Source organism: Wyeomyia smithii, chromosome 2, assembly GCF_029784165.1.
Source record: "Wyeomyia smithii strain HCP4-BCI-WySm-NY-G18 chromosome 2, ASM2978416v1, whole genome shotgun sequence".
Lineage (NCBI taxonomy): Eukaryota > Metazoa > Arthropoda > Insecta > Diptera > Culicidae > Wyeomyia > Wyeomyia smithii.
The window spans coordinates 21,767,264-21,793,963 of NC_073695.1; the positions used below are offsets into that span (position 1 = coordinate 21,767,264).

Here is a 26,700-nt window from a genome sequence, read left to right on the forward strand (position 1 = left end):
CACGAGCTTGTAATTAATTGTGATCGGTGATTGAGCCAACTTCAACAAGACAAATAGATATAGAAGGAAGTTTAATTTCTACTAAATCGTACTCAATTAAATATTTTATAGAAGGTTGCCTTTTCGCGCATTAAAGAAAATTCGCTGTATTAGAATGAAAGGTATTCATCAATGGTCCAAAAACCAAATTTAGGGGAAAATCAAGTATCTAACTTTTTTGTTTTTGTAGATCGAAAACCTTGTTTTACAATTTTATAGCTCCAATAATTTTAAGTAACTTTGTAAAATAAAGTTTTTTTCTAAAACATTGCTATAGAGCTCTAGACCCAAATTTTCTCCTAAGTTTGGTTTCTGGACCATTGTGAATGTTAAAGAGAATATTTTTTCTTCTAAGATAGAGTGCTGCAAAGAAATAATCAAAATACAGACCCCGTTCGATTTTGGCAACACCTCAGAATTTTTTCTGTTGCCAAAATCGAACCATGCTAATAATGAACGGTTTTTTCATGACTTTTTTGACTTTTAAAATGGTCAAAGACGACCTTAACAGTAGAAATGGTCACCAATGAACTAGTTTTAGTTCCAAGTCGTTTGAGGTGTCGCTTGATGAATTTGGGCTGACGACCAAGATATTTGATATTACCACCAGAACCAAAACACCTTCCTTTTGGAAGATGTTGAGCTTAAAATGGTTAAAATAAATCAAGCTACGAAAGTAAAACGAGCTCAAATCAAACATAGCTTCAAAATAAAATTATAAAATTATTGTAGTCCTACGTCAACTATGCGGTCGTGTCTTGGTTACCACCCTCCTACTATTTTAACTGCATATTAGGCAATGAAGATACTGGAAGGGACAGACGTTTCAACTAATTTCGTAGTGTGATTATAATAATAATTCTTAATTCTTTATTTAAATTCTTTTGCGCCGCCTGTGCTGTATGGATCGTCTTTTCAGAAAACTGTTCGTGATGCGACCACCGTTAGTATATATGTACTACCAAAACGTTCGCGGATTTAAACGAAAATTGACGACATTTTTCTGGCAACCAATGACTGCAACTACGATGTAATCATGATAAGCGAGACGGGATTGGGCGACAGTATTCTTTCACAACAGTTATTTGGCAACCCTTTTAACGTTTTTCGGTGCGATAGAAATCCAATGAATAGCATCAAACGTTCTTTCGGCGGTGTTCTGATTGCTGTCGCACGGCATCACGCCAGCGTGGTCTTTGAGTCTGTACTCGGAAGATGCTTGGAACAGGTATGCGTAAGAGCCACTATCAATGGATTGAAATTTTTGCTATGGGTTATATTTGTTCCCCCTGACAAGAGTAACGACAGCACAATTGTTGATGCACACATCACTTCCCTACGAGATTTTTGAAGTAGAATACTTCTCCCAGGAAGTTCCGCTACATAGGGATGTGAAATGAAAATCTAAAACCGAAAGAAGTGAAAAATATGTTCAATTTCAAATGCCAATAAATCGGTTAGCATTCGATGGATTTCCTTCGTTCTTGCAGCAATAGATTGGAAAATCTTCTAAGATTCTTCCCAAATGAAGATAATTGTAATTTTATTATTCACACTACTGTACTATTGAAAATAGGCAAGCCTTGTCAAAACGAAAAGAATCCTATACCTTGCAATTTAAAATTTGCTATTTGGCCTATATAAGAGGCTGTTTCAGCCGAAGCCGCTCATAATAGTTCTAGACAGCGACAACAGCAGTCGTCCTCCCTTAGCAGCAGCAGTAGCAATGCAGTGGATACCAGCGATAGCGGATAGCGGCCACAGCTGTGGCATAGCAATGGATAGCGCACTAGTTGCAGTGGATCTCAGCATTGATAGCAGCTGGGCCAGCTGATGCAGGGGCAGTGGATACTAATGGCAACGTATAGGCTACGGATAGCGTAGTAGTTGCAGCTGGTATATCTAACCATGAAGCTTTTATGCAATGATTGAATGAAAATTGCAATTGCAGCAATCGGCCTTTTTCAAGGCTACTAAATGTATTTGGAAGAGCATAATGAATGGTGGTTTGATGATGAGGTTTGATGCTGCTGCAAATACAAAGCATTGTGATGTTTATTACGATTTGTTGATACTGTGCTTAACAAGCGGTATATACGAAACAAATCTGATTTCAAACATAAAAATTCGGCACGTTCTGCTCACGATGCTGAGTCTGAAAATTCACAACACTTCATTAACAAGGATGTAACGTCTTGAAGAAGACGGTTAATCACATCACACATCGGTTGACATCACAGCAGAATTTCGACCTTCATACTCATGTCTACCATCGGCAATATCAAACACGCAACAATCTGCTTCCATAAGACACGGGGACGGAAACATTTTCTTCTTCCAAGTGCTCCTAATGAGAGCACTATCGGTCCGGCTCGTCAGAATGTCCACAATAAATCGTTTTTGTACATCCGTGTTACGAAACTGAGAAAATCCGTAGGAACTGAAAATGAAGGCGGGGCTAGAATGAATGAGATGTGTTTTTCGTACATTATTATTACGACATACGAAATAAAATTTTTCGAACGTTGTAGAATGGTATAACTGGAAATAAATAAGTCACAACTATTTTTCCAGTTCACAACGTTCAAGAAGTTTACGTTCGTTTATTCACTAGAACAAATGACTAACACGCAAGCAGCCGGGTTATCTTTCTTGTAAAAGTATTCTACTTCAACCTTGCGGTCGTGGCTTTGCACACAACCCTCCTGTGATTTTTATGCGAGCAGCGCAGTCGATAGCACCATGATGCTATGCGGGGATTATAACCAACCGCTTATTGTATGGGACAACTATTGACGGTATGGATTTTTTTAAACTTGAACCAAGGAAATTTAACTCGGAATCACATCGGACGCGTGCTTGATTTGGTATTTTACAGTTCTGGTTGCGAAATCTTCGTTGATGAGTGTGTTGCCCCGATGCTACCCGTTGATTTACACCATCCCTCCTTGACCATTTCTAATGCTATCTTGTGTTATGCGATTGCCCGTTCCAGTGACACATCCGATAGGCGGGAATTAAACTAGAGAAAAATCGGTTTTGAAGCTTTCAATGCTTTCATTTCGAACATTGACTGGTCAGCACTGTTGAACAGTAATGATGCGGACTTGATGGCAGCAAACTTCTGCGCAGTTGTTGGTTCATGGCTTAGAGAAAATTTACTATTTGTAAAACAGCCTTCTCCCCCAGCTTGGAGTAATCACAGCTTGAAAGTTTTGAAGCGTAAATGAAACGCATGCCTACGCAGGCTTCGCCGTTCGCGGTCTTACGAATCTAAACAAAATTTTAAACGCTCAAGTGAAGAATATTGGCGGTTGAACTCTAGTCTTTACAAATCATATGTTTTGGGAGTTCAAACATACTTGCGCAGAAATCCGAAAAAAAAATTGGAATTTCGTTTATCCAAAACGGAAAACCGCTCACTCTCCTTCAGACGTCTATTTGTAGGAAATGGTATCCTGATTCTTGTGAGCTTTTTGCGCAGTTTTTCTCCTCAGTATTTGCCACAGATTGTGCCTCAAATGACGATGCTCAGCGTGCTGCGGCTAGTGTGCCAGCCGACCTTGTTGATCTTGACATTTTTGAGGTCACGCATGACATAATTACTGCCGCCGCTAAAAAACTTAAAGGTTCGTACACTGTTGGTCCCGACGGAATACCGGCTATTCTTTTGTGCCGTTATATTGATATCCTGGCTGCTCCAGTTTGCACAATTTTCACCCAATCTTTGGCTCAAGGGAAGTTTCCTGAGGTATGGAAGCACTCCTATATGCTTCCGGTTTTTAATAGTGATGATCGACGAAATGTCATAAACTATCGTGGAATAACTAATCTGTCAGCTGCGTCTTAATTGTTTGAGATCATTGTGAGCTCTATTATATTGAATTGCACACGCAACTACATTTCTTCGGATCAGCATGGTTTTATTCCTGGACGATCTGTAACAACAAATCTGATGGATTTCACGTCGAATTGCATTTCTGAACTCGAACGCAACGTACAGGTTGACGTTATTTACATGGACCTCAGAGCTGCCTTCGACCGAATTGATCATCGAATACTGCTGAACAAAATTTCCCGTCTTGGTGCTTTATTACGGTTCGTTAAATGGCTCGAATCATTCCTGTGCAATAGAATTTTGCAAGTTAAGCTTGGATCTGGTGTATCGTCTGCGTTCACGAACACCGTTCACGTCTGTTTTCTGGTGTACCACAGGGTAGTAACCTAGGACCGCTTCTTCTCATTATTTTCTTCAACGACGTCGCTGATGCACTTGGGATTGCTTGCAGATTAGTTTACGCTGATGATTTGAAAATTTACTTGACGATTCGCACCATCGAGCATTGTTATCGTCTACAATCACTTTTAAATACCTTTGTGACGTGGTGTAAACTAAACTCTCCAATTTTAAGTACTGCAAAATGTGAAGTGATAACCTTTCACCGAATTGAAACGCCAATATTTTTTGATTATGCTGTCGACGGAGAAGTGCTGCGTAGAGTCGACTACGTTAATGACCTTGGAGTCATTTTTGACCGTAAGCTGACTTTCGATAGACACCGTGCTGCAATTGTTTCGAAAGCAAGTCGGCAATTAGGATTCATCATTCAAAATTTGACGTGACTTCAAGGATCCCCATTGTCTAAAAGCTCTATACTGCTCACTTGTACGGTCTCTACTAGAAAACGTAAGTGTGGTTTTGAGTCCAGAGGTCCGAACTTAAAATTATTGTTATCCTCTTAGCGTTTTTATATATTAAATTTCTTTTTAAGATAGTATGTCAACGAAACCAGTAGTTGAAGAGTAAATAAAAAAAAGGTCACGATTTTGAGCTTTTGAATCACAGTGACAACACACTTCGAGAAAGGAAAAAAGGAATGTAATCTCATTGAAACAGCAAAAGAAATGTGAATAATGCTTCAGAAAGGAATGCATCTTAAAAACGGTAATAGAAAGACAATGTGAAACTGCAGAAAAAAATATCTCAAATCGAGTTCAAAATGGTGAGAAACGCAATGTTGTTTAATACCATGAACTGCCAAAAAATCCCAAATTGAGCCTTTAACGGCAAAAACTTGCTTATTGAAATCAAAAAGAGCAAGTTGATTTATAGAGAGATATGCTTCCATTCAGGGTAGTTTGGGGTAATTTGGACCCCTGGGGTGAAATGGACAGGTGCTTTATCTTGGAAAGTATGACCTTTGTGGGTTCCGTGTACTACTTTATTCTTTCCTTGAACTACTAAACCCTACCTAAGGCGTCCTGTTTGGGGTAAAATGGACAGTTTTTTTGGGGTGATATGGTCAGGTAAGTCTGAAGTAAATTCTTTTGTCGTACTGAGCGCGTGCATACAAAAACGGACGGTCAGACGGCGGTGTACAAAGGATGAACTGTAAAAAGTATTGCAGGTGATCCGGGATCAATTATCTGTACACTAAGTGTTTTCAATCCTCCGCACAGTGGCGGATTTCTGAACAAAAGTTGGAAAAAACTTAGAAGTCTTTTTAAAATGATTGAATAAAACTAATAATGCCACTTTTGGAGTGCTGTACTCATTCCTGATGTCAGAAAGTGTTATTCACCTGACCTTTTGTTGAACCTTTCTTATTATCAGATTTAATTTTTGTTCAGATTATGCTCAACATTGGTATACTTGTTCTTTATCGAAAAACTTTATACCCGAATTATTTTGTTTGGTCCTTAGGGTGATCCTTTTTGATTGAAGGTTACCAAAAATCGACAATCATTTTTTTTATAAATTTGTAACTTTTGAGCCGTTTGACCGGTTTAAAGATTTAATGGAAAACTTAAGGTATTTGATAGAACTTTCAATGAAAAATGAAGAATCGTACGTGAAAGTATATTCGTTATATGTTTTTCCGTTTCACGGATTTGGGATTACTGGATTTGGAGTGACGATATGCAAACCGGGATCTAAAAATTCTACAAGTACGGCGAATTTCCCATAGGCTGTTGATTATCTGATCATTCCGAACTGTTTCACAAAACTGTACGGTACACATGAGTTCTGAAATACATGGTTTTTGGATTCCAGGCAAAATGTTTCAAACTTGACTTAAAAACTGGTTGTATTTTTGGTAAACGTTGGAAAATAAAAAAAAAGTTTCCCATCAAAACATAACATGTTGATCCAAAATCAGATAAAAATTGAGGGAGTTACAAGTATTCGAAGTTAAGCTTAAAGTTGGGATTTTCGAACATAAAAATCATTGAAATTGCCTTACACAGCAACATTTAAAGTGCTGCCAAAAATTGGTATATCATCAGATTCTCATGAACTTTGGATAAAGAACACACATACACATACACACACACACACACACACACACACACATACATGTGTCGCGCGCGCTAGTTTGAATTATTTTAAAAGGGGAATTTTTTGGCTCATATGGAATCACTAAAAATTGCAAATATCATTCCGTATGCCTAATACCACCTTCTACTGTGTATTTAGCAACAAATAATACTATAACACTCACATTTTTTACTTTGTCCACATCACCCCAAACACTGTTCATATTACCCCAATAACTGTCCAATTTCACCCCAAACGATTTTGTTATGTCCGAAAACCATTAGTTTTAGTTTCGTTATTTTTTTGTTCTTTTGACCTCAATATTATGATTTTGTTGTGTAAAAACATAGCAAACAGGCCAATATTACTATAATACATGACGTTTATGGGATAAAAAACACAGGCTACGAAATAACAGGAGTCCTTAGGGGGTCCAAATTACCCCAAACTACCCTAAGTGTTGTTTTCCATCCCACACAATCGACGATCGGGAAGAGCTAAAGACAGAAAACCAGAATAAAATATCTTAAATTTAAGTCAAAAATCAACAGCCAGTCAAAATTGAAGCCAAATTGAGTGTAAAAAGGTGAAAAACGTTCCTCAATGCCACAAAATGCCGCTAAAGAATGTAATGCCATAATGAGTTCTAAACAATACAATATTTAAGAATTAGTGTCACGCAAAAACGAATGCCAAGCCGCAACAGGGTGGAACGTTATATAATGTTGCGTGGCTGAGAGTTCGTTCGGTTCGTTTCCACCACGCAGATTTTTTTACGTTCATTTGATTGTATTTTTATATGCTTACATAACATTGTTTGCTACTTTGTTCTTGAGGTTTTGTTTTTTTTTTACTATTTTACAGCTTGTCCTTCTTAAGATTTATTGATTTTGATTGAAAAAGAAATTTTACAGCGAGACACGAAAAATCACCAAGGTATCCGCTCACGAATGATCTGACGAGATGATCCGACGCAGAACTTTTTGAGCCTAGCCTCCAGCACATGAAAACCAGCCAGGTGATGGATTTTGGAGTTTCGTGTCCTCGGGGGGGGGGGGGCTATTCATAATCATCCAAAGCATTTTGTTATGGTTTGAAAAGATGGTGGGCTTTGGCGCAACCCTTTCATTCTCAACAGCAAGTTGTGGACGGCAAGTTTGTTTTTAACGAAAAGGGTGGAGTTTCCTTTTGATGGGAAGGTAAGGGATTTGATTGGTATATTGCATTCAGCAACTGTTTTCTCGATATGCCATCGAAATAGGAGCTTTTAGTTCAGGGAGAGTCCAAAGTAGATAACCTCGCTCGACCATTCGATGGGAGAAATTCCGAGAAGGTTTTTTCAAATTGGCAGGCAGAACGAGCTAAATTGATTTAGAATGTGGGAATAAAATGGTCTGGGTCTTTGCTGCACTGATGCAGATTTTCCATCAGTTGGAACAGTCGGAGAGAACATCCAGGCTCTCCTGTAGTTCTCGTACCAAAAGAAACAACGTATCAAAAAGAAACAACTGAGCAAGATCGCGCCAAATCACCGATGGTCGAATATCGACCATTTTTGATTTGAATGAAACTTTGCACACGTATTTGGCTTAGCACACTGAGCATTTTCCACAGATGGGGCGATTTTTCACACCCATGAGTTACATTCTAAAAGGGCGTATGCCTTTTGGCATAGGTTTTATTCGAAGCATTGCAGCCCAGAAACCGTTGGTTGTATAGAAAAACTGTCTAAGAATGAGTTGTAGGGAATTGAAAATGCACCATAAAAAAAATATACCCTGTACGAAAAAAAAATTTTTTGACCAAAAAAAAATTGAAAATAAACATTAAATTTCAATTTGAAAAAAAGAGTTGAATTTTTTTCTATTTTTTTTTAAAGAAACTTGACGTTAATACGCAGCTTTAAAAAAAAGTCCAGGATGGAGAAATGAGAAATAATTTTTTTATGGTAGATTAATTTTTTTATTAAAATTCTAATTTAAATATTTTTCAAAATATTTGTATTCTGATGATCCTAAAAGATGCAGAGAGTCATTTTGAATCAAAAAGCTTTTGGTAGTAAACATTCTAAAGGCATCGGTTTTCGAGTTATTTTAAATTTAAGCTCAATAAATTATTAATATTTCGGAAAATACACGCATTTTTTAATTTGTGTTAAAAATATACAATTCATTCTTTGACAACAAAACGATTGGGCGAACGGTTCTCAAGAAAAGAGTTGAATGTTCTAAGTGAGATAAATATATATAAGAATCAAATATTTATTTTCGTGTTTTATTATCTTATGAACATTTTTTTTTATGACATAGGCATATTGAAACGAATGGCAGGAAATGCAAGTTTAGCTAAAGAACATGAACATTCCATTACAAGCGCAAAAGACTTGTATGATTGTAATAAAAATTCATCAGAAATGTCATTTAGTTGGGTATCATATGAAGAATATGAACAAGGAGTAACAGAATGGAGCAATATTTTCAAAAAATCTATAACGATAGCTGCCACACAAAAGTATTACTCTTTTGTTCCGACTTCAGAAAACAAGATACAAACGAAGCTGTTTTCAAAAGATGACGAATCATTTACTTATGATGTATATAAAATATAAGGTGAAACTAGCTCTGTAAAGTATCTAGGTCATAAAAAAATATGTTCCTAAGATAATAAAACTCGAAAATAAATATTTGATTCTTATATATATTTATATCACTTAGAACATTTAACTTTTTTCTTGAGAACCGTTCGCCCAATCGTTTTGTTGTCAAAGAATGAATTGTATATTTTTGATGAAGCATTCTAATGAACGTTTGGTTTTTGCTGGAGAACCATGGACAAATTAAGAAAAACGTGTATTTTCCTAAATAATTATGATTTTTCGAGCTTAAATTAGAAATAACTCGAAAACCAATGCCTTTAGAATGTTTACTATCAAGAGCTTTTTGATTCAAAATGACTCTCAGCATCTTTTAAGATCATCAAAATACAAATATTTTGAAAAATGTTTAAATTAGAATTTAAAAAAAAAATAATTTTACAATAAAAAAATTAATTTTCATTTCTCCATCCTGGACTTTTTTTTAAAAGTTGCGTATTAACGTCAAGTTTCTTTAAAAAAAAATTAAAAAAATTCAACTCTTTTTTTTAAATTGAAATTTAATGTTTATTTTTAATTTTTTTGGTCAAAAAAAATTTTTTTTGTACAGTGTATATTTTTTTTATGGTGCATTTTTAATTCCCTACAACTCATTCTCAGACAGTTTTTCTATACAACCAATGGTTTCTGGGCTACAATGCTTCGAATAAAACCCATGCCAAAAGGCATACGCCCTTTTAGAATGTAACTTATGGGTGTAAAAAATCTCTCCACCTGTGAAAAATGCTCAGTTTGCTGAGCCAAATACGTGTGCAAAGTTTCATTCAAATCAAGAATGGTCGATTAAATTTTCGCGTATTTCCAGGCGATTTGAAATGATTTTGCTCAACTGTAAAAAGTTTCAGCAAAATCGGAAACGATCGATCAGCATCGATTTGCGAAGTTGCGTGGACTGCCTCTCAGAGCCTGACAAAGTCATTTTCAGTTGACAATTATCAGGTTATAGTGACACTTTGACCCGTCTCAAGCACTTCGTGAGTCACATGAAAACTAATCGAAAGCTTTTGCTTTGATTTTGACAACTGAAGGGCTTGACAATGACACAAATGCTTTTCAATTGAAAGCGGAGATTATCACCGTCACTTTCACATGACGATTCTCAATTGAAAATGAAAATGAGCGCTGTCGGAGACAGGATGTTTCCATACAGTACTTTACGCATGCATAGAGAAGAGGGAGAAATGAAAATCGTGACGATATGGAACGGAGGTCACCAACACCAGTTTCACAATCCGAAGTGGTTACGCAGCGGCAGTGATCAACAGCGAAAAAAAAAAATCCGAAATATTTATAGGAACTTGCGTGACTTGCGTGATTGGATGCTATTGCCGTTTCAACTGCGGCTTGCGGTATTACAACTCTATTATTAAACGACGCGGTGCGGTGCTAGTTTCAATTGAGACGCTAAAGGAAAGGAAAGAGTCTCTCTCATTTGACGGGAAAGAGAAAGAGAAGGGTTTTGATGACAGTAGCCGAAAGGAATCGAGTGAAAATGAAACCGTTCGAATTGAAATGACAGCGCGAAATATTCAGTGTACATTTTAGTTATCAATGGTGTTTGGCATGATACTGACTAGTTAAAATCTACTGCAACCATCGACGTTGCTGACAGTTAGTTTTATTGCCTCCCTTATGGTCCAAATAAATGTCAAAACAATAACGCCAATCACATACTACGACGGTCCAGATGAACAACGTCATTTCAACAAGGTCAAAAAATTGCAAATCATCATTATGGAAAATTCACCGGAGCGCTGATGGCTCCGAAGCTGAGATGTTACTACCAGTAATGACTTCGAAAAATTTGAATATAAATTAAACTAAGGTTAAAAACATGTATAAATAAAGTTGCAACCCAGAGCATGAACAAATGAAAAATCCGGAAAACGGACGGTAAGGGTACATCAAATAATGTCAGTTCTATATATATCAGTGAATTAAGGCATGAAAATTTTTCTCTTGAATTTGTTATTTTTCTTCACAGAAAATGAAAATAAAATAACACAAATTTGCAAAACACTCTTCAACTGTGTGCACTTTAAATTTGTATCTCTTTACATCTTTTCCGCCATCACTAAACTATATTCATCAATCACTAATTAGCTCCTCTCTAGTCGATAGCTTTGCGTACTAATTAGTAGCTCTCGTAAAATACAACCTCTTACGCAGCAAAAAAAGAAAAATGATTTCAAAACGCGAAAGAAGAGCTACCCAATATAATGTTCGAGTGTAAGATGCATTAGCGGATGAAAGAGCAATCACTCTCTGGTTGCTTCAATGGAAATCGCTAGTCGAGTATTTTTACTGTGAGCGACTTTTTTTCCTCGGAAAAAAAGCTGTGCTGCTTTGAAGACCGAAATACAAATAGATTGCAGCTGCCGGCACCCCAGCTTGCAAACTTTCTCCAAAGTGAACTTGGGCTGAATATCAGCCAAGTGGGCGACTTTCTTCTTCGTCTATCACTCCAATGTACCCCCTCCCTGAATGCTAATCGCGGTGAAGGGTTGTGGTGTACTCGAATGTGTACCTAAGGCTTGAAAGCTCAGCTCGTTAATTAACTGTTGTTTCTAAGAAGAAGCGAGTAAATTAAACGAGAGCGTATGGGTGTCATTTATATTTACTCTTGAAATTTTTAATCCGGTTGCGCGGGGTAAAATAACTTTAGCCACCCTTCTGTAATCGTAATTATTTTAAACTGGAGATGTTGGCTTTATTTTATTCAGAAGATTAATCAACACTGGCAATGTTACAATTGCTTGCTAAAATTTGTATTATTTCAAAACATCTTCAATGCTAGCCAACAGTTCTGCCCGACCGGAAGGTGAATCGCTGCCAACATAATTGGCCAAATGCTGAATACCTGTTCTTAAGATTGAAAACTTCACAACTGGCACTCTCGAGTTACACTTTTTCTTCATCAATAGGAAAGCGGAGAGCACTAAAAAGCGAGGTTCAAAAGAACGAAATTTCTTACGAATAAAACCAACGACAAACAAACACAAGAAGCAGGAAGAAAAACTTACGATTGTCCGGCAGCACTAGCTTCTTCGGTTTGTTGGAAGGTTCCGGTACGTTTATTGCCAGTCAAGTTTCGAATGTATTCATAAAAATAGGCGACATCCGACTGAGAAAAGTGTCCCCTACATGTCAGCGATTTGCGTTTGCAAGCAGCAGAAAGTGCTATTTGCACTGATTTTGATTCATTTAGACACGTTTGAAATGGGAAATGAAACATGATATTCGAAAACAGTACTAATCAAAGACTGAAACTCGTTTTCTTTGTCATGCTTCACTAAAAAATTGATTGGCAAACATAAAACCAAACTGCAAACAGATAAAATACGAATGTCAAAGGTAAAAGTCAAAAGTATGCGGAAACGATTAGATTTAATGCGACACAGCTAATCGTCTCTTCAATCGCGTAATCAAATGTTAACAATTCTGAACTACTCAATCGTACCAAAATGGGACTAACAATTCTGTTGTTCAATCTGAAAACAGACCTCGTCTTTTAGGCTTAATGGCGTTGTATTTTTGATCTCAAATCCCATTTGTGTAGACCGCTCCGACTGCGCGCGGTCCAAGTTGACAAAAACCCGGACGGGGGCGGCTTTAAAGCGAATATGTTGAGCATTAGGGATTTTCGGTTGCTGAAAAGTTTCATCTTGATTCGATGCCTCTCTCGGCTTGCTTGGGCCCATTACGGCACGGAACGGAATATCATTCAGATTCATCGGTAAAAGTTGAATGAGAATGTTTTCCTCCCCATTCCCCAAAGGGTTCATTCATCGGGGAAACGTGCACAAAGGAAACAAACTGGAAGAGTTTTCTTTTTTTTTTTTGGGTGCGAGTTGGGGTTAACGGCTTAGGCTGTTTTTTTTTTTCTTTGGAAAATTTGGTCAATGATCTCCGGCTATATTGGTCACGTGCTACGATGTCATAGCAGGTTTGATTACTTTTGGTAAGTTAAACGGCATTGTTTTTTTCTGTCCCAGATTTAAACGTTAAAAAACTTCAAAAGGAAACGTTAGTTTTTGTAACTTCTAATGATTACTAATATGAATACAAACAACATGAAACTTGAAAGTGCAAGCAACAAATGAACACAGCACCAGCAGGAGAGAAAATTTATGATTTTTAATGCAAATTATTGGTTTGTTATTGAAATATCAAAGTTTGTTATTCATATAGTCTTGGAGGAACAACATTTTGGTATTATTTTTTGTTATTTTACCAACTATGTAAACCATATTAAGATCAAAATGAGGTGTATTCCCAATATCTGGTTGTGATATTATAATGATATTTTCTCCTGCTCGGGGTCTGATTACATTCATAACAGCAGGGGCGCAAAGAATACAACCGCCTGCCGGGGCGCTCATCAGCATCACCGAAGCCAAAGCGAACTCCATAAACGTAAAAGATATTCCATACGATATCAGTAAGTAGTAGCCGAAATCATCCGATTTGTTTTATGGTTCCCTTTTTTCTCCTAACTTTCTCCGGCGCGAGATAAACGGCGAAAGGCTGGAGGCTGTCAAAAGATTACTAAACCCGTCCCGCCCCCCTGTCGAATTCTGTTGGTGAAAACGCAGCACACAGTTCGTGCTGTGGGTTTATGAAGAAGGAGGCCGCTGGTGTTATCATCTACTGGGACAGCGAATAGTTTATCGCACCTCAGCGAAGAAAGTCGTAATTGAGGTTCACAAAGGTTTATTACCGTACGAGGGGTCGCACGAGCTTCTGTCCCAGTCCAAATCTATGCTAGGGACACGTGCAGGTGTAGCCATTCCGAACTGATTGGTATGCGCTGCTGGATTCGTCGAATGTTTTGTTGATTGTATGAAGACGGTAGGTTTTGGCAATTTAGGGTATGCAGGGTTTTATTGTGACAAAGTTTATAACCTGATTGCTTCATTACACAGGATCAAATTATAATATATTATTAACTTTGTTGTTTTTTTCGAATCAAAATGATTTGGAAATACAGTTGCTTTTGGCGCTGGCATGATATAAGTGTAACGTGAGCCTTGCTCCAAGGAGAACACCAAGGTCGCAAATTCGAACGAATTGTCACAGCTTAAGTCTGTTAATGCGATAATCGCCCAAAATCGAGCTAAGGATACGGTAGAGCTCACATTTTGCGATGCTAATTAAGGCAAGCTAATTCTTATGGCACCAGCACAGTCGACAAATACAATTAATAAAGCTTGTAAGCCACGACGGTCGCCAATTGTACAGTTCGATCCTGGGCAATTATTGCGTTCTTCCTAATTGCATAAACTTTGATCCAATTTTGCACCAACATTGTACAAAAAGAAGAACACAATGGTACAGGCACACATTTTGAAATTTTAGTGATCAAAATGACGAAAAAGCATGATTCTGTGTTTGCACAAAAGATGCATCACAACTGAGAGACATTTGCAATCTTCAAGTCTAATGAAAAGTTGCGCTAATTTTGAGGAATACTAATGTGACTTTCCGGTAGGTAAAAACGATGGTCGATTTTGGATAATTCAATCCTTGGCCGTTGTTTTGTTCTTTACAGCGTATTTCAGTTCATTAAGGCATAATTTCTATTGTCTTCTGAGGTGTTTTTGACGTGAAATGACTTACTTAAGTGAGCTGGCATGCTGTGGAGAATGTAACGAAAATGTGCCCGCTTGAAATGCATGTAACGTAACTACCACTGAACGGGTGTTTAACGCCATTATCTTGATGAAGAGGGGAAGGTTGTCCCAAACTAGTGGTATTATAATTGGAACATCTTTTCATCATCTCTTCCAAAGTAATGAAAAGTTGAGTTGAAAATCAATAAATTTTTGGTTCAGTTTCGCAGCATACAGCCACTCATGAGCTCTCTTCTGTAACTAAGAAAAAGATGGTATATTTTAGCATCGTACGTGCCCTGTGCCGTTTTTAAATGCATACATTGTTACATTTCCCTAACTTTTGGCATAGTAATAGGAATCATTTTAATTCATTATTTTGACAGAATTTTTGACATTACACTTTTATTTTACTTCACTTTTTAATTCTATCATTTTTCACTTATCACTTGCAAACACGTATTTCAGCGCTGACTTAGCACCTTCTTCAGTGCTTAGATGGACTGCTGAGAAAATAGCGAACCCTTTAAATTTTTATAGCTAAGTAGGTACATGAATGGGACAAATTTTAAGTCAAAGAACGTAAACGACATTATATGCTGCGATAAACTGTCCATAGGCAACATTACCGTTTTTATTTGATGGTCGTTATTGTAAAACTAACGATGCATGAATACATGAAAAATTTACACTAGTAGTAGTTGCGAAAATTCTCATAACTCTCATCCTCAAGCATCTATAGGTCTGAAAAGAACTCATTCCATAATTTTCAGCTCGAAACGTGTGCTGTAGAGCGCTGATGATCGCACCACCACCGGTAGTATTGAATATTTATCCTGCAGCGTACGATGGTAACTGTTGCTGCCGTATGCAAAATAAAGGTAACATGCTCCGCGGTGCCTGGAAGTTGACTCGTATGCAGCTCTCGTTTCTCAATGTCGCCTACCTCTAACAGCTATATTCCATTCGCTATTGTGTGAAAAAACTAGACTGAAGCTGAATTTTCCACACGCAGTCTTTTGTAACGAGTTCAGTGAAGATTTTTGCCATTAAGGCGTGGCCACACAGCTTGGAGAAAGAGGAACAAACCAAAACACTTTGTTGAGTAAAAATATGTAGGCAGTGGAATTTATTTCGTCCATGTTATTGTTATCCGTGCTCGGGAAGCAAGCCAATAACGAGGGAAATATATGGGGAAACTTGACCTTGGAACTTTTCACCTTTGTCCACCATTAAACAGTAAAGCAACAATGTTGAACATTATATGAAAAAATTGTTACACATTTGGTCGGTGTTAAGTCAGACCGGACCAAGTGACATTTTGATCATTTCGAGAAAAACGAGTTTGAAGTTTGTTGCTCTGGGAATTTTGAAGTTTCCAATATTTTTGCGCAGTTTTGATGTTATAAGTTGTAGTAACCTTCTAACTGTATCATGCAATGTGACAATTGAAAAAAAGGAGTGCCGTGAGCTCAAAAAGGACAGGTTTGTAACTGATTAAATGTACTTGGTCCACTCTGATTGAATCAAAGATGAATCATTAATGACTTGGTCCATTATGACTGAACAATCGAACAAATAATTTTAGTACATTGATCGTCAAACAGTCAAAAAGTATTTAATCTACATGGTTAGCTTCTGCGACATCAACAATTATTGAAAATAGTTTGAATAAACTTGAAACTATGTTTGTTTCAACAAATCATTGGTAGGAGCGGAATGTTTTAATGGAACAAAAATATGGTTAATTTACTCATCTAAGTTATTCGTAATCATCCACTTTCTCTGCAACTTTGGCCAAAATTGCCGTAGAATTGATGATGGACTGGATGGTTTCCTCGTGTTTTGGTTCTGGAACTTCTGTCACGTTTGGAAATTGTGGAATGTTGTGTCACCCACACAAAAGACTAACGTTTTTCATTTACGTGTTCAATCAGAGTGGACCATGTACATTTTCCACTTTTTTGACTAACGGGCAATGAAACTTTCCGATAAGTTGCCTAATAGTGTTAAAATTCATTTATGTTGACTTCAAACCGATGCTGTAAATTCCGATAATTTCAACTTTTTTCTGCTTAACACATGGTTCACTTTGTCTGCACACTATAAGGCATGATATCAGGTCATGTTAGTGACAGCAATAAACGGTCCAAAAACACATCCAAAACCACGGCAATGCGTGAAACTTTACAGATTCCGATGGGGGGTGAGTGTAAGAGTTCTCTGATACAAAGAAATCTGGAAAAGCGCTTGAAAATTCTTCCGTTCGTTCGCTTTTATCAATAGCTGACCGAAGGCAGTCTCCTTGAAAATAATCACTTGGTCCATTCTGACTGCACACTGTAATCGCTTTTCATTGGTCATGCAGACAAAAATCATGCTGTTATTTCTGCTGATTTAGAGATAAATAAAATCTGATTGTTGTGTGATGTAGCTTAAGAAAATCTTTATCCAATACTATCGTTGACTCGTTTTTTTTTCAATTTTGCGACTTGGTCCGGTCTGACTTAACACCGACCATTTTATCTATCCAACGACAAATAAACGACTAAGATGCATTAAGTCGTTCGCTCGCTATAATCATTTGAAATGTGACGCAACATTTGCCAGTTTCATTTTCAATTTCACAAAGTGTAATCTAGTATAGAAAACAAAGACGTAGTCCTACGTCAAAACTTGTTGCTGGAGAATCGATCACTTTGCCCACCCTACTACTTAGGTTGAGATAATAGTATCTACTCTTGTTATTCAATGGGGTCTTTTTTACGCGGATTAATTTTATGCGTTTCTTCAAATGCGATTTTTTATCAATAACGCGGATTTTTATCTACGGAAGTCGGACCAAATATGGGCTTCACAAGCATCTGCGATCGAACAGACTTAACTTTCTCATAAAGTGTATCCTGTACTTACTTTACTTTGTTGGCTAACGGACCGCTCACCAGTCTAGGGTCGATCGAATTAGAGATGTTCAGCTTCGTCTGTCTTGGGCAGCCGTTCTCCAGGCTCCTCGTACACCAGCAGATCGTGCATCTTCTTCCACAGCGTGCGAGGCCTACCACGGAGTCGACGGCCTCTTCCTGGTTCTCTACTGAAGATAGTTTTGGCGGCTCTCTCGTGAGGCATTCTGGTTACATGTCCAGCCCACTGAAGCCTGCCCCGCTGTATTGCCTTCATTACATCAGCATGTTTGTATATCTGGCACAACTCGTGATTCATGCGTCTGCGCCAGACACACCTTCTATTCCCGTTCATTATACGCCTCGCGAAACTACATACATTGCCCGCTTTACTAAACTTAAAATGTAAGTCGTACGACAAATATGAAATTAGTTCGTAAAAGAACATGTTGCACAAACGCCGGGCAACTACCTGCGGAATTGAAATGTGGCCAACTTCAAAATTCACCTATCACTATTTTTCGGGTGTTATAGACGTGAGACATTAAAAAAAATTGTAAAAAAAAAATAATTACGAAGTTTACAACTTTTTTCGTAAAATTGTTATATCTCGAGATTGGCTCATATTACCTCGGGATGATAGTTGTTTCTTATGTGAAATTTTCCAAGGAATACGATGAAATTATAAAATTTAAAATAAAAATGGCTGCATTTGCCGGAAAAAAGTACATTAAGTTTCCAAATACAAGAATAAATTATCTGGCAACACTTCCGGTCCAAACTTATATTTTTCCTGAATTCCTTGAATTATTTTTTACTTCAAAAATCATCTATCAGTATTTTTCGGACTTCTTACGTATATGAATTGTAATTATTTGGAATTGTTTCGGTCTTCTCTCTATTCCAGTGTTTTGCCTTTCTCCCAGAAAGGTATAGCAATCACTGGCAAAACCGAAGGTATGAAAGAGCTCCAACGGGCCGAATGGCAGATATCACTTGACTCAGCTCGACGAGCTGAGCATTTCCTGTATGTGTGTGTGTGTGTGTGTGTGTGTGTGTGTGTAAGTGTGTTTGTGTATGTGTGTGTGTGTTTGTGTGTGTTTGTGTGTTTGTGTGTGTGTGTGTGTTTGTGTGTGTGTTTTTGTGTGCTGGTGTGTGTGTGCTGGTGTGTGTGTGTGCTGGTGTGTGTGTGTGCTGGTGTGTGTGTGTTTGTGTGTGTGGGTGTGTGTGTGTGTGGGTGGGTGTGTGCATATGTGTGTGCGTGTGTGTTTTAGTGTGTGCGTGTGCGTGTGTGTGTATGTGTGTGAGTGAGTGTCTGTGTGTGTGTTTGTGTGTGTGTGTGTGTGTGTGTGTGTGTGTGTGTGTGTGTGTGTGTGTGTGCAACTTTTCAATCTCACTCGATTTTCTCAGAGATGGCTGGATCGATTTTCATGAAATTATTCTCAAATGAAAGGTTTAGTTGCTCCATAAACCGTTAGCACTATGAGGCCGAGCGTTGTCATGCAGTAAAATCTTTTTTTTGTATCTCTGTTCGCATTATGGTTGGTTTTCGCGCAGTGCTCGGCTAAATTGCAACAATAAGAACCGATATCGTTCCCCAGTGATGATAGCTATATATATAGGAGATAGTCGAAATAAGTAGAACAGGCAAAATTTTGGAGAAATTTGAAATGCTGTAGCTTTGTCAAATGTTATTCGACTTTAATAATTCGAACACCACTAAACTCGGAAACTTTAATAGTTTCATTCCAGATCGTTCCGAAATTGGCCAATGCAGCCTATACAGGTCGAATTCGATTATCCGGAACATCAAACAGAATTTCATTTCGGATAATCGAGTTTTCCGAACAATCGAATCACAGAAAAAATAATCAAATTTGCTATTAACGAACATAAAATAATAATTTCCTCTTTTTAATTTACTTGTATGATGCAGTGGCGTAATCAGAAATAATTTTTGAGGCGAAAAGGGTTAAGATCTTGAGAAGCAAAAAAAAAAGGATATTGGTTATTTCCACTTAATTCGAACATGTCCCAAACGTGCCGGAGCACATAGGAGTATTTCAGTCAAAAACCTGGCCAAAATACGAAAAAAAAATTCAAGTGTTCCTCGTGCTATTGATCATTTTTGCATTTTCTTATACTCACTACATTGTATGCAGGCCAGGTTGAAATTATCTGAGTTGTTTACTAACGGCAGGAACTATCATAACCTTGGTATTAGTTAGAGCCCATGAATAAGTCACAAACTGTTCTACGAAAAATATAAACTTCCACTCATGTTATTATAACTTTAAAGTGATTCTTGAACGTAAATTTAATATGGGCGGTGGAAACAAAAGTATGTTAAGTAAATTTATGTCGGTAATGTGTTGTATAGGTTGAAAAAACATCTTCAAAACAAGGTTTTTCAGTTTCTTTTGATTAACAATTTTTTTACAAAAAAGGATTTTTGTTTGGGTTCCCAGCACAAATTTTTCCACCATTTGAAAGCTTATGTATTTCTGAATAAGTGCCAGAGAGAAAATCTGCCCCATGCTCACCCATTCGTGATTGCGATCAATGCGAAGTTGGAACGTCCAGATTTTCTAAACATATTTGTTGAATGCGCTCAGCATTTATCATGCTTTAGATTGTAAAAATTTGATAAGTTTCTCCAGATTGTGTGATAACTTGCCGAGAAATACCCTATTCGGGTTGAATGCGCAATGCTACGAACATTCAAGTTATAAAAAGTTTTTGTTTCTGGAATTAAAACATGAAAAACCCCTCAAATGTTACCACAAAAGACTAAAACAATGATCGAGTGGTGAAAATCTTACAAAAAAAAAACCAAACGTCCTTCGAGAAGCACTCGATCTTAAGATATCAATGAAGTCGCCTCAAAAGTTAGTTTAAATGAAACGGACAGTTTCGAAATATGACAAAATTGGTATAGCTTAACCAAAAAATTGTAAAGTTGGTCGGAAGATTCACATTCATTTCGTCCAAACAAAGGATTGATTGCAGTGATCGTAGCAAGAGACGCAAAACGCAAATGCTAAGAGAAATATACCATTGGATGAGTTGAGTTAGGCAGTTCCCATGACTCAATGATCTACTGGGAGCACTGCGGTTTCCAACATAGCCATATCAGACGATCCCTTTAAAGCGAGCGATTTAAATGACGCTTTAAAAGTTTTTTTGGCGAAAAAGTATTCACCAGAACAAGCTCTTACCATATTTGTACTTTTTTCGAGTTTCAGAGTAATAGCAGAGGAAAGTTGATATATCACTGTTAGGTGATTTAACCTAACGAAAACTTGTTAATAATCAGTTTTTAGGTCTAAATATAAAACTTAATAGAAATAAAACCACTTTAAAACACATTTGCTGTCTGAAAACTCATTAAAAAAATTTTGGCCAAGTTTTTGTTCTACGTTCTCCTATATGCGGAGATGGCATAAATGGTCTCAAATATGCCAGAAGGGATGGTAAAGGTAAAATTTCGGAATAAGAATTAAAAACAAACAACAACAAAATGAAATTCCGGATAATCGAGTCCTACCTGTATTCAGAAAAATATCTTCCGAAATATTTCTCATGAAAAATCCTGAAGATAAAGGTGTCGTACGCTATATTTGATGCAAAAATGTAAATGTCCCCTACTGAAGATTCCTCTGAGGACTTCCGGATGAAAATTAGCCATTTCTCGATGAGTTCTTGGACGATTCCGGATCTGGATGAACCAGGTTCGACATGCCTACCTGGACTCGGAAATATTTCTTACATCCGGTAACCTAGGCCACATTTGTGGTCAGAAAATGAAACTTTAGAAGTTCTCCAGTTTAATGGTGTTCGAATTATTAAAATCGAATTACATTTGGCAAAGCTACAGCATTTCAAATTTCATCAAAATTTTGCCTATTCTACTTATTTTGACTATCCTCTGTAGAAGAAGCAACAATAAAATCGCAAATGTGTCTAGGCACTCTTCTTGGTTCACCATGGTTCACACTTGGTTCCCACTTTGGATGTGCTTAAATCGACCATCCCCTAATACACTATTTCAAATTTCATTGTCTTTAAAAATATTTTGATGATATAGGAGAACTGTTCCATTATTCATCTCAGTCCATATAAACATCTAATGCAACATGAAAACACAATTGAAAACAGGAAAAAACGTATATTTTCTAGCTAAACCAATCTGCTTATCTATGGAATGGATTCTTCTTAGTTTACTTTAGATTTCTCATAAAGTAGAATCCTCAAAAACTCAATTAAAAGCTCTAAATTTGATATCATAGGCAGGCATCTACACTCGAAAACTCATTTATTTCAACTACCTACCTCAAAAAACAAAATTGCGCATTGCGCATTGCTCTACACGGCTACAACGGGACTCGTTCAGCAGCCAACCAAAATTTTTTCATCACTAGCGGACCACTTTTTATTTTAATCACTAAACAAAATCACTCACTGCACTAAGAAAACTTTAATCTTTGAAATGTTCACCTCAAATTTACAAAAACAAGCTTGAATTAGCAGAAATATATGCGATTAATTTCTGCGATTCCTAAATTTCAAATGTATGTATTTTCATCTGTTTTCTTTGTCTCGAAGAAAATGAAAAGTTGCCCTATCAGTTTCTGTAAATACGAAAAAATCATACTGAAAATGTTAAATTACTCCAACATAATTGACATAAATCGACAGCACTTCAATGGTTACCTAGGTTATCAATTTTGCACGTAAACAACTACAGCGGATATCTAGGTAACCTACTACGACGGTCTGCGGCTATGTTCATTCATGATCATGTGATTCATTCATAATTAACAGTGTGATGAATATGGGGGCGTCGTGAGAGTAAGCAGTGATTCATGTTTTGAGATGGATATGGAAGCGTTGTGAAAACTGGTTTGTTCTACAAAACTCAAGATATATCTAGCTAAGTTTACTAAATGTACAATGCTGGGCGATTCCATAAGAGCACGTATGCGTATTTTGTTTTATTTTTTTTTTGTTTTTTTTTTTGTTCAATGATTTAGTGAAAATTTGGTATTTAATCCGTGCATTCTTCGTAAATATCGGCTTTATGAGATGAATAATGGAACAGTTCCCCTAAATAAGCCTACAAAGCTACGCCTTCTACACATTTTAACTTTTCTTGGAACGTGTATTCGTGCGCCCGAGTCGTGATGGATCTAAGATTTGGGCAATTTATTTTGTCTTCAGTCAAACTGCTTCTGAAAACACATTACCGTATTTACACTGGGGTCGCTTTTTACGCGGTTGGTTGTACGGCATTTAAAAGATTAGATTAGATATATTTTTACTAAACTTATTTGATACCGCGTGCAAATAATCTTCCGAATCGAGTATAAATAATACGCTTTATTGTAAAAATATCCCGTTCAAAAAAACGCATGAAAACAACCCGCGTAAAAAGCGACCCCAGTGTATTGTACCGTCTCGGTGATGCTTACAGCACTTAACATTGTTAAATTTCATTTTCGGTCTATTCTTTTTTATTGGAAATAATCATTGCGCTAACAACTTCCCAGAAGTTCACGGCCAATTTACCCACAAACAACCACATAGCTTCAGTGTGACTCAAGCTCATTTTGTAATATGACATAGAAATTTTTAATATTTCTAGCATTATTTCAGCAGAATATGAATAAACTGATGAAAAGTAATCTCTAAAAGCTTTTTCAATTCAGTAACCGACTGAAAGCCATCTACAAAAAGGAAAAAAAAATTTCATCAAACATGAAACAGTTACTCAATACAAATCATGTTACAACAAACGTTCGAATCCAGCATAACTGTGACTGTGATTGCATACACCTGGAAGCATTCCTGAACTAGAGAGCCTTCTTGTGTTCTAATTTTCGGACCTTGCAAATCCACAATCCCATTCCAACGGGAATGGGGATTGAAAATGCATACTGAACTTCCATTTCCCACCTCGCTCATCGCGAATGCACGAGTAAACGGATGAAACCAGGTACAGATTTATGGTTTTTTCGACCGACAGCGACAAACACAAGTGCTTGACATATACGCAAAGGCAGAAAATTCACTTGGCCTGGAACATCCACTGAAAGCTGTTTCGACATGTACTAGCAACAATGGCAATAGAAACATCAACAACAACAACAAATTTCAACCAAGTTGATGTGGAACGTTTTGGTTTTGACTTTTCCGACAAATGACAACAGACTCCGCTGCCTGGCAAATGATATCGCACGAAACTGGGCCATTCGGTTGTTTGCTTGCGCCGATTTGGTTTTTTAGTTTTGGTGTTTGCTGTGCGGAGCGGAGGCTTCCTGCTGTGTGTCACTTTTCGGTTTTCTATTAGCGACGGGACACAAAGCGCGCTAGGATGCGACAGGTCAGCCAGCACAAAAGAGGACACCCAGAGGAATCGAATCAGTCGACTACTGTTTGTGACCGCAGTTGATCTCCGCATAGCTAAAAACGGTGTCACGCCACCAATCGGCACGGTTAAGGGAAATGACAAGCGCATTTTCCGCGGATGGCACTTCCGAGGCCCACCGGAACGCAGCGAGCAGTGAAGTGAGTGAACGAGAAGGCGCAAACCGGCGGATTTCATGCTTGATGGAGCCAAACGAAAATCATAAATCACGCAACCGGCAACTGGAACTGGCTTTGATTGAGTTTTTATTTCCGCGCTCAGTAGTGTCGAAGATTCGGTTCGAATGTGGAAACGCTAATGACAAATTCAAAGGGCTTTTCATGTCGCAGCTCGGTATCCGCTGCCAGTGTGCTGAATGATTTAGTTGAATAGAGTTGACATGCGGGCTGAAGTAACTGTATACGGTTTGAAGCATGACGAAAATAGATACAGTATAAAACCCGTGCTCTTGAGTATTTATTCGACCAGTATCAAGTAACTGAATGTAAGGCCATAGAGCAAAACGGTGCATAATGTGAAGAATGAATGCAAACACGTGCTTGAACATAGTTATTCCCCACGAACAAACAGTGATATGATTGCATGACTTGCAATTCCAAGCTCGCCTTTTAACAGGAATGGCTCAAGGTCAGATACACTGCAAGAGTGGAATTTCACGCGATTCGCCTCTGGAGTTTTGCAGCAACCCCACCGGTTTCAGTGCCATCATTTCAAATTTTTCTGAGTCACTTATTATTGTATAAGATTGCTACACCTAAAACACGTACTGTTCGCACCTTTAGCTGAGTAAACTGATTTTCACCACGTAATTCATTTGCGATCCTCATCATACTAACTATGCTCACATCGTCTGAACCCGGATCCGGAAACAGCAACTAGACCCGCACGATACTCTCAGGTCCCGAGGGAGACAACCCAATATGCCAGTCCGTAATACCTTGGCCCAGCAGCGGAACATATTCAATAGGCTGCTTACCTATGGCGATTGAAAACCATCCAACAACAAATTAGTGCTTTTAATGCAAAACATTCTAGCTTTAAGTTCGATTTAGTTTCAGCTCGTAGTCGGCAGCGAGGATAAAAAATTTGCTTTTAGTTATTAAGATACTTTAGAAAGTAAGCTATTAGATATAATTGGCGCCGTCAAACATTAAATTGTATTTGTGCCGTGTCAAATAAATTATAGATGAAGAAAAAAAAAACATCGCCTGAAAAAAAACCTGCTTACCATTAACGTCTCGTTTGTCAGATTTTACCGTCAGTCTCCTCCGGTTTGTGGCGCTCCCATCCGATCTTTGACGTTATCCGGTCTCAAATTGAAAAAGTTTCCCACTGAATGAATGTAGAGTGAAAAAATGTCCTCCGGACTCGGAGATGGAATCCAGACAACCTGACTGAAAAGATGGACTCGGGGCAGGCTTTGTACGATGGCTGCGATGTTTAGTGCACAGGTGAAATTTTTAGTGAAACGACACTTCGGTGAAAAGCGTACAATTCTCGGTTGAATTTTCCACTGTGCACTTAGCCACGGTCATTGAGGCTCGGAGCCCGAAATGAATGAGCGAAAATTGAATGAAGATAATAATGACTCACAGAGGCGGCTAGTCTGTCGAAAGTGTTCTTTTGTTTTGCATTTTACAAGGCTACTGATAGCACTGTCTGTCAGTCAGATGTGAGGTCGGTACAGGGACTCTATTTGTTCCCAACTAAGAGGCAAACACCGAGTGGAGACTGTCGATGTTTACAGAACCAGTAGATGAGCCGGGTTCGGAGTGGGGCAAAACCAACAGTGGAATGGTTTTGCGTCTTATGCTCCACACCCTGGTAGGAGTCATAAATGACTAGCAGCGTTTCGACTACCGCACACTGTACACTTAAATTGTTTCTGGTCTTTTCGGAGAATATGGTCGATACCAGTATAGGTCTACTTCAAGTGAATGTTACTGTATTAGGTCGTCCAATTTCAATCAAGCCTGCGGTCGAAGGATTTTATTTGTAGAATATACGATAGTTTTAGGGTAACCCGAGTAACTGACTTTTCTGACTACAGCAACGAGTGACAACTAAAAATTTGGATTTTTTTTTCTACAGCTGTCAAAAAAAGTGGAAGAACTTGAAGAAAAACTGATTTATTTCTCATGTAGATACATTCATTATGAACTAACAAAAAATATTGAACATTTGAGTAAGGTCCGTTACCGGTCTTCCGACGAAGTTTTCTTATTATGCCAAAACGAGACCGTTGTACGGCCTTCATGTCCGCTTTTCGAATACATCTCTTGAATCTACCGATCAACTATTCGCAATTCATTGATCTCCAGGTATGTTTGCACCGAAGGAACTCAAAATCTCAAAGAAATCTAAGATTGGACGACACTGAGGTGAATTTATTGGGTTGCGTATCTGGGGTACAAATGGAGTCGAGTGATTGTTCAAGAACGTTGATATTTTTTGACGTGCTGTGATGATATTTTTTGGCCAAAACACATACTTTTCATCTGTATGGTGTTTTGGAAGAAATGGAATCACAATGTTGTTCAACATTCGTTCTGGTATATGTTTTGATTGAAAACCAAACCTCAGGCTTGAATTTTGATTTGACAAAAAGGAAAAGGTCCGTGTTGCGAGTACGAGGCAGGGTAGAGTCCAATGAAGCGATTCCGTTCGACAATAAATTCCCTATCATCCTATCGGGGAAACAAGAGATTACGCAGAAGCTAATTCTACATTACCACGAAAAATACGGTCAT

General features: G+C 37.8%; 1 protein-coding gene across 3 annotated transcripts in view; it reads left to right on the forward strand.

The window, feature by feature from the left end:
• LOC129721647 (zwei Ig domain protein zig-8) overlaps window positions 1–26,700 on the forward strand; it is a 544,433-nt gene that overhangs the window by 31,645 nt on the left and 486,088 nt on the right. The window lies entirely within an intron of this gene.